The 10,183-nt window shown below is 35.8% G+C and overlaps 1 pseudogene; it reads left to right on the forward strand.

Annotated features, from left to right (window-relative positions):
• The first annotated feature begins 4,334 nt into the window (after positions 1-4,334).
• On the forward strand, positions 4,335-5,778 carry LOC127202326 (WD40 repeat-containing protein SMU1-like; annotated as a pseudogene).
• Positions 5,779-10,183: the final 4,405 nt, after the last annotated feature.

Raw genomic sequence — 10,183 nt, forward strand, 5'->3', positions numbered from 1 at the left:
TCAGGTATTATTATGTGGTTGTGTGCTCATGAACATGTGTATAAAACACACAAATATCTGTATATGCAAATCATTACGAAACTAGGCATATAAGCAACAATAATTTACATGAATTTCTTTCTTTCTTTCTTTCTTTCTTTCTTTCTTTCTTTCTTTCTTTCTTTCTTTTTTTAAATGGGGCCTTTCACTGTGTAGCCTTGGCTGTCCTGGACTAGGTTTTTAGGCCAGGTTTGCCTTGAACTCTCAGAGATCTTCCTGCCTCTGCCTCCCTGAGTGCTGGGATTACAGTCATGCACCACCATTCCTGGATTGTAACAGTGATTTTGTTTTTGTTTTTTGTTTTTGCTTCTACCATATCTGTTATAGTTGTTCAAATATATATTTTGATATACTTGTTCATTTTTTTTAGATCATACCCACAACACAATATGAATATTCAGTGTTTTGTTATTTGGTTCTACTCTAGTGGACCCTATACTTACACATGTATGTGAGATTTTTTTGGAGCTGTATATTCAGGGATGGCACTCTTAGAATGAAAGTTTCATGCTTTTTTATGGTTCTAGTGTATGGTCACCCAATTAATTGCTGTAATTGGATCTTGAAAGTCCCATGAACTTCCAAGTGTTAACGTCCTGATCACCAAAGTATAGTACAGTTGATATCATAAACTATTTACATGATGGTTCCCTAAGAAGGGGAGCTAGAATATTGACGATGCCATGTTCAAGAAGACAGAGCTAAGAATTTAGGCTTTTCTTGTTGCTCTTACTACTTGACCATAGTGAAGTGAACAGCCTACCCTGACATGTGTTCTTAATATGAAGTGTTAGGCAAAAGATAAAAGCAACATGACCTAGTAATTTTAGAATAAAACTTTGTATCCATAAAATCAACCAAAATATTTTTTTCTTTTGAAATGATGTTATCAGCTGTTTTTATTGCCACAACTATAAAGGCCTGGCATCATAGAGATAGTGGTTCCCAGTCTAACCAATGATGCTTAGATTCAGATTGTCACAGTGTAAGCAGTGTCTAGTTGTGTTTTCCCTTCTTCTCATCTTTCTCCCTACATTTATTTTCTGCCTTTCTTTTCATTTGTATATTCTCCTCATTTTAGTGAACATGAGAAAATTTGTAATTTGATTTTTAGCAATAAGCTAGAAATAATTATGCTGAACTAGGAATAATTATTCTGACTGAGATAACAGAACCAGAAGGACAAATCTTGAACTTTCTCCTGTATGTGGATGCTGTCTTTACATTTTAGATATGTGTACTTTGTTTAGACAACTCAGAGATCATACAGCTGGCAAGGTATCATGAGGTTGGAGGGAATCTTCCAATAAAGGTACTACAGAATATAGTGTTATAAAGAGAAAAAGCAGAAATTAAGCTGGGTGACTTAAAAAGATGCGAGGGTAAGGTAAAAGATAGTGTATGGAAGAGATAATTAATACAACAGAATTTTGGAAAAGTTGTTTGAACATTTATTAATATAAAAGAGTCCTAGTAAGCAAAGACTTTCTTGGGACATGTCCCTTGGGCTAATGTCCAGATATAAGTGAGTATATACAATTTGAGTCTTTCTGCTTCTGGGTTAACTCACTCATTATGATCATTTCTAGTTCAATCCATTTGTCCACAGATTTCAGGAATTCCTTATTTTTCATAGCTGAGTAGTATTCCATAGTGTAAATGTACCACAGTTTCTTTATCAATTCTTCTACTGAGGGACATTTAGGCTGTTTCCATGTTCTGGCTATTATGAATAAGGCTGCTATGAACATGGTTGCGCAAATCTTGGCTACCAAGAAGAGACTTGATACCCTATGAGCATATATAAGGGGAAGAGGTCCCCCTGAGTCACAGTCATAGGGGAAGATAGTAAGGGGAAAATGGGAGGGAGGGAGGAATGGAAGGATACAAGGGATGGGATAAAAATTTAGATGTAATATGAATAAATTAATAAAATATATTAAAAAATAAAATAATTTAAAATTGAGTCCTAAATTATATACATATAAATATATAATGAGCTTAAATTGAATTAACATACAATAGGAGCAACAATATCCTAATTAGACATTATATGTTACCAAATAAATCATGTAGTACCAGGAATGGGTTAAACACTTTTGAGACCTTGGACAGAAATACCACTCAGAGTCCACTTTACATCAATTCTTTATGCTCTTGGTTTGCTATTGGTTACCTTTGATAAGTTGACAGTAAGACAGAATTGCTGAATATATCATGTACCTAGGCCACAGAACATAAGACATCTAGCTGATTAAAAAGAAAAACTGGATGCTTCATCATTACTGTTGATGTTCATATGGATAGAAGTTGTTACACATATAAACAGAGGAAAAAGGAATTTATCAACCTCATGTGGATATCTATGCAATTATGTGCAGAGAACATACTCTATTATATTTAATGTTAAAATCAAATATACATGTGGTAAAATTCAGACCCGGGTTCAATTCCCAGCATCCACATGACAGCTCACAACTTTCTGTAACTCCAAGATCTGACACCCTCACACAGACACACATGCAGGCAAAACGCCAATGCACATACAATAAAAATAAATTATTAAAAAAAATCAGACATTATAAAATTTCAGAACAATTGAGGTATGAAAAGAAGTAAATATCAATGCATTATTTGAACTCCAAATCAAATTTGTTAAGATTTACTATAGCACAACATCTGCTAAATGTCTTGGACAAAGTAAACATATATCAGTACTAATATATCAAGTCTTATTGTTGTTTTTATATTATTTTTATTATCATTATTATTAATTTACATTAATGTTTTACACACACATACAATAAGCTACATATGGAAAGAAGAACCATGACCCAATCAGGAATTATATACATGTTACATTCATAGGATTTTGGCTACTTATATTTGACAACCTTGAAGAAAACATCTTTCCTAGCTTGGTGGGTCTAAAATTCTGAATGTAAGTCAAACATATTTATACGGTACATTTTTATTACATTTTCTCCTCCTTCAGATTGTACCAGATTCTCCCCCTTCCTTATCCACCAAAAGAAACACAAATGGATACTGACACACACATATATTTTTCCACACAGATAGCCAAAACAACAACAACAACAAAACAAAAACAAAAAACCTTGACTTCAAATTAGGTTTGTCATCTACTGCTAGGCATGGTGCCCAAACTTAAAATTAATTTGCCCAGTGAGAGTCCTTTATGTCCTTTAGAGGAAACACTCTCGCTCTTTGCAAGCACTAATCAATTGTCCATAGGTTCTCGGTAGTGATGGGAGCTTGCCTCTCCTTTTCTATCAGTAATGAGACCTCATGTAGGTTAGACCTTTATAGGCCCTGTCTCTGCTGCCATGGGTCTATAAGTTCATATAGGCATCAGTTGTTTCATGTCTAGAGAGGTTTTCTTTGTCTACTTCTTTTTACAATCTTTCCACCCCTTCCTCAGAGTTCCATGAGTACTGAAGAGAGGTATTTAATAGAGACATCTAATTTTGGATTGGGTACTCCATATGTCTCACCCTCTGCACAATGGCTAGTTGTGAGTCTCCATACTTGTTCTGATCTACTACAAAAGGAAGCTGCTTTAATGATGGATGAGTGAGATTCTGACCTATGAATATACCAGAATGTCATTTTATTGCAACAATCCTATATCGTGTTCTCTGATCAGTAGGATTAATATGGTGAAAATGGCCATCCTTCCAAAGGCAATCTACAGATTCAACAGACTCTTACTCAAAATTTCCAACACACTTCTTCACAGAAATAAAAAGATAATGTTTACCTTCCTACAGAAACACAAAACACCCAAGGTAGGTGAAACAATGCAAAATAATAGAAGAGATGCTAGATACCTCACCATCCTGAATCTCAAATTGTATTACAGAGCTATAATACTAAAAAGGATAATGTAGACATAAAACATATATTGGTCAATGGAATCTGTTTGAGAATCTAGGAATGACTTCACATATCTATGGACAAGTAATTTTTGATAAAGAAGGCAGAAGTACACACTGGAGGAAAAAAAAACCAGTATCTTCAACAAAGGGCGCTGGTGAAACTGCATGTCTTCATGTAAATGAGTCCACATAAAAGCATTCTTATCAGGTCCACAAAATTCAACTACAATGGATCCATGACCTGAATTTAAGAGCATTTTTGCTGAACCTGATAAAAATGAAAGTGGAAAATAGGCTTTTTGCATTCACACACATACACACACACACACATCTTTCTGTGAGGTATTGTGTGTTTGGATCTGTGCTGAGTGGGTCTGGACCAGGAGTGGAAATGCTATGTCTATTGAAATTGAGTCTTCTGAGATGATTTGAGAATGGTTTACATCCAGCATTGGTCGCCCTACAGAAAGAAACTACTATCTCTCTGAGTACTGTGGATAATACTGAAAATTCCATGATTAATATTAATAGTGGCCATTGGGAAACTGTTTTACAAGCCTTACAGTCTCTAAAATTGCCAGACAAAACCCTTATTGATCTCTACGAACGTGTTCTGGAATTGATGGAGCTTCGTGAACTAGGTGTTGCCAGGTTATTTCTGAGACAAACAAACCCCCATGATTATTTCAAAGCAAACACAACCATAGTGTTCCTCTGGAAAACCTCTTCTCCAGATCTTACTTTGACCCTTGTGAGGCATATTCAGGTGGAAGTAGGAAAGACAAAAGGAGAGTGGCAACTGTCCCATCTTTAGCTAGGCAAGTCACTACAGTGCCTACTTCTCATCTCATGGCCTTGCTGGGACAGGCATTGAAGTGGCAGCAGCACTGGGTATTGCTTCCTCCTGGTATGGCCATAGATCTGTCTTGAGGCAAAGCAGCTGTCAGAAATGTGGAAGAACTGAGCAAGCATGCTAAGTTTGGTCAGAAATCCCACAGGGAATGTGTGCTCATTTCTCTCCAGATGCTCAGTCTCTGGTCACTGGCTCTGAGGATGGATTTATTGAAGTGTGAAACTTTACTACTGGAAAAATCGGGAAGGATCTTAAGTACCAGGCCCAGGGTAACTTCAGGATGATGGATGATGCTGTCCTTTTATGTATGTTTCATCAGAGATACTGAACTGTAAGCAACTGGAGCCCAAGTTGAGAAGATCAAGATGGTAAAGACTCAGAGTGGACAGTGTTTGAGAAGATGGAAAATGACACTTAGTAAAGGAGTCACCTGTCTAAGCTTTTCTAAGGATAGCAGTCAGGTCCTCAGTGTGCCTTTTGACCAGATATAAGAATCCATGGTTTGAAATCTGGAAAAACTGAAGGAATTTGGAGGCCATTCCTCCTTTGTTAATGAGGCAATGTACACACATGATGGACATTACATTTTCAGTGTATTCACTTATAGCATTGTGAAGATTTGGAATATGAATACCACTCAATATTCAAATACATTTAAATCCCTGGGCAGTACAGAGGTGACAGATATTACTCGCAATAGCATGATTCTGCTTCCTAAAAACCCAGAGCACCTTGTTGTGTGCTACCAATCAAACTCAGGGGTCATCACAAGTATACAGGGGCAGATTGTCAGAAGCTCAGTTCTGGTAAAAGAGGAGGTGATGTCATTGTCACGCCCTCTCCCACCTCGGTGAATGGATCTACTGTGTTGGGGAGGACTTTGTGTGTTCCTGCTTCAGCACAGTCAGTGCAAGCTGGAGAGAAGGATGTGATTGGAAATGCACAGCACCAGCACCAGAACTTGAATTGCACCTACTGTGCAGATGAACTCCTGGAATTCTGAAAACCATTAGTCAGCTTGCCAGTGCAGCCAGGAAGCATGCACTTAAGTGGAGACATGTTCATGTGTTATTTTACTTTTCATGTCTACCTTTGTAACCAAAGATATTGTCTGAATGGACCTCAAGAATAATTTTCTGGAAACTTGTGTATAAGATGCAGTTACCTTTTAAAGCCTTTTAAAGGCATTACTTTCTCTGCTTTTTACTGAGGCTGTCACTTAATGTTTTCATTAATCTTCTACCAAAAGATGTGGAATACTGATATTTCTGGAAGGAAATTTTCTTTATTTGAAATGATAATTAAAACCTGCATCCTAGTGAAAAACTTGTAAATAAGTTAATGAGCCATATTCAGTAGCTGTGAGGTTTTTTACAAAAGATGTAATAACCATATACCTTTCTGAAAAAAAAACTTTTGGAACAGAAAAATGATATTACAGGAACTAGAAAGAAGAATTAGCAAACATGATTTCTTTTTCAAATGAAAAAGTTTCTGTATGGCAAATGTCACCATCAACACATAAAGCAGCAGCCTAGAGAAAGGCAAATGATTTTTAAATACTACACATCTGATGCAATGCTAATATTTAAAATATATAAAGAACTATGAAAAGTGAGCATCAAGAAAACAAATAACAGAGTTCAAAATGGGGAACAGATCTAAACGGAGCTTTTTCAAGAGGAAACTCAAATGTCTGTGAAACACTTGAAGACATGTCCAACATCCTTAGTCAAATGCAAATTGAAACTATATTCAAATTTAATTTTACATCAGTCAAAATGGCCTAGATTTATGAAGAGAATGTCCTCTCATTCTGATGAGGAAGGTGGGCAATGAGAATATTAGTGCACTGCCTGGAGGGCTGCAAACAGCTATAGGCACAGTAGAAATCAGTTTGCATGTACCTTGGAGGCTAGAAATAGATCTACATTAAGATTCAACCATACCACTCTTGTGAATTTAACCAAAGGATATGTCATCCTGCCACAAAGACATTTGTACAACCATGTTCATTGCTGCTGTGTTCATAATAGCCACAAATTTGAAGCATCCTAGATGTCTGTCAACATATAAAAGGAGGAGAGGATTCAGTACATCTACACAACGGAATAGTATTGAGGTATTTCAAAAGTAAAGAAAATCATGAAATGTGAAGGTAAATGAACTAGGAAAAAAAAGCACCTTGGGTAACCTGAGAAACCAAATAAAAATTTGGTATGTATGCCCAATATTGTGTGTTAGCTGTTAACTCCTCAAAAAACAGGAACAACCCATAAAACACTGAGGTTAATGTATAGAGTAAGGGGCAAGGTGGGAAGTAAGGACTCCCTAGCATGGTGAAATTGAATTGATACTTCAGAACATAAAACATCAGTTGGGGAGATTGTGACTACAAGGTCAAATGGGAATGAGAGGGAAGAACGTGGTAAGGGAAGGAATATGGTAAGGAGCAATTAAAACTAAGGGTCATATTTGGAGCCTCGTGGAAACCTAATAGGGTGGAAGCTTCTTAATTCCTGAAAAAATATAAATTGGAATCACCAAATAACAGGGAAAACAAAACCCCACCCAGATACCTCTTGCTACCATGTTATTCTCATTTAAAGAAACAAGGTATGTTGTCAATGCTGAATTGATAGAAACCATTATTACAGATTTTTATAACATTTTATCCAAATGTTAGTTTTTATATAGCTATAAATGGAACTGGCTTAAATCTAGGATATTGTATCCTTACTTCTTCTTCTTCTTCTTCTCAGTATTTCTAAGGGTATATTTCTAAAAACTCAAAGTTTAGGGTTGAAGAAAATGGATCAACAGGTAAATTTCAACACTGCTTTTATGTCATAGCTTATTGAAGTAAATATAAATAAAATTTGTTATAAACACAGGGTTTCTTATTTAGCTTTTATTTTTTGTTGAGATTATTATATAATTACATTATTTCTCTCTGATCTTTCATCCTATATTGTCTGATATACACCCCCTTGATGTCTTTGAAAGATTGAGTTATTTCTTTCCTGCAATTATGATGCTTCTATGTGGGATAGAGTTTTTCCTCCCTTTGGAATAGCCTGTGTCTTAATGAGCTTTTCTTCAAGATGGACAGTTTATATCAATTTAAATTATTATACAACATATTCTAAAGTAATGTCACTTTTCATTATTTTAAATTAGTATTGCTACCTTGAATTTTTGGCTAACATAACCTTATTATCTAAATGGTAACTGTAATGAGAAATTTGAAGAAATCTATAATTAACTTCCACTTAGTCTGGTTTTATTATTTCAGAAAGTCTACAAATACTTATCGAACTCCTCATAATTTCTAGACACTGATGTAATTGATAGGGACAGGAAAATCAATAAAATTGACAACATTTTAATCCTCTTTGAACTCAATTTTTGTGTGGACAAAAAGACAGTGTCACAGTGAGTTGAATAATAAAAAAATGCAGATAATGAATAAATGCTGTGAAAAAAGATACTAATATAATAGTAATGAGTTGAAAGTTTACTATTTTGTAATGGTCTGTTATAAATAACTGCCATATTTATAATATTTTAGTAAAGACTAAAGAATATAAAAGACATTTCATGATAATATTCAAGTTCTGCAGAATGGGTTATACCTATTAAAAGATGTTATTTTCTCTTCACTGCATTTTTTAAGTTAGCTGTTTTGAAATTGGGTCTTGGAATATGCCAATAGATAGAACGACTTTAAGAAGAAGGAGAGTAATCCAGCGTGACTGGCATTCACACAAACAGAGATGACAAAGACATTCTTAAAACAAAGGCCATTATTTCAGTAATTAATGCAGCAGGCTTGCCAAGTGTTCAGAGTGCAAGAGACAGAAAGAGGAAGGACAGACTGATGCATCTGTGTGGTTTCAGAGACACTGACACTGCATGTCTCTACTCCAAAATCATATGACAATAACTTTCTACTGTGGAGAAACACCATCTTGGATTATTTTATTATAGAAATTCTAGAAAATTAAAATATTTGGGGAACATAACCAGAAAAAATAGAAAGAAAATCATACGTTACAGATATACTAACAAAAGTGCAGCTAAAGTAGAAACACAAAGGAGGTTGAATAGTTGAGACCATTCACTCCATCAGTTCCATTAACAGTGAAAAAGTAATAATATAGCACATAGACTTAATGTCAAAGACAGTAAATATATTACTGAAGCTATGTCCTATAAAATTGCATGCCTTAATTATTTAAGCGTAATATTTTATAAAATATATATAATATATACTATATGTTGTAATGTAGTTTGTTTAATGAGAATATTGCCACTATACATTTGTAGTAAAAATAATGGCTACTGATAGTTTTCATGAGCACAGTGTACATTAACTGAGAATTTTAAATAATGACTAAAACCTGAGGTAAATAATTATGTGTGAATATTAGCTGTTAAGCAAATAGTAAACAAGTTATAATCCACATACCCAAAGAGATTAGGTAAAGATGAGGTAAGAATCATATACCTCTCTGGGAATCAGAAGTAGAATACATTTCATGGCTCGACTGGAAGGTGAAAACATGAGATGGAAGGATCAGGCAGACACAATGGATACTACTCGGCTATTAAAAACAAGGAAATCTTGACATTTGCAGGCAAAAAGATGGAACTAGAAATGATCATCCTGAGTGAGTTAAACCAGACTCAGAAAGACACACATGGTATATACTCGCTTATAACTGGATACTAGGCCGACATGGATGTCCTTTGAGAGTCTTCACTCAGAGGGTGAGAGGGACAGATGCTGGAACTCTGCTAGTCTCCAGGTGAGAGAGGTATGGAAGAATGGGGTGATGAAAAACCCAGAGAGTCACGGAGCCCCAGAAGGAGAGCATCAAGGGATTTGGAGGGAAGCACGCAATACGGGGCTGCACAAATGGTTGAACCAACCAAGGTCAATTCATACAGTAAATCTAGACCCCCTGTACAGATCTAGCCAATAGACAGATAATTCTCCATGGTTGTGGGGAGAGCAGGGGCTGCCTCTGACATCAACTCTGGTACCCCTGAATTTATCACTTCCCCTTGGTGAGGAGGCCCAGAAGGCACCCAGAGGAAGCGGATGCAAGCTATCAGGATGAGACCTGATAAGCTATGATCATATGGTAGGAGACAAGGTCCCCTTCTGTAAGAGGTCTAGATGAAGAAAATAGAGCAAAAGAATGAGGAAGGGTGGGAAAGGAAGGATACAAGTGAGGGGATAGCAATTGGGATGTAATCAGAATAAATTATAATATATATTTTTTAAAAAGACAAAGACAAAAAAAAAAAAAAGAATGAAAGGAACGATCAGGCAAGAACAAGGGTGGAGGAAAAGAATGTGGGAGAGAGAACTCAACTTGGGGAG

The sequence above is a fragment of the Acomys russatus genome, chromosome 18 (assembly GCF_903995435.1).
Source record: "Acomys russatus chromosome 18, mAcoRus1.1, whole genome shotgun sequence".
In the NCBI taxonomy this organism is placed as follows: Eukaryota; Metazoa; Chordata; class Mammalia; order Rodentia; family Muridae; genus Acomys; species Acomys russatus.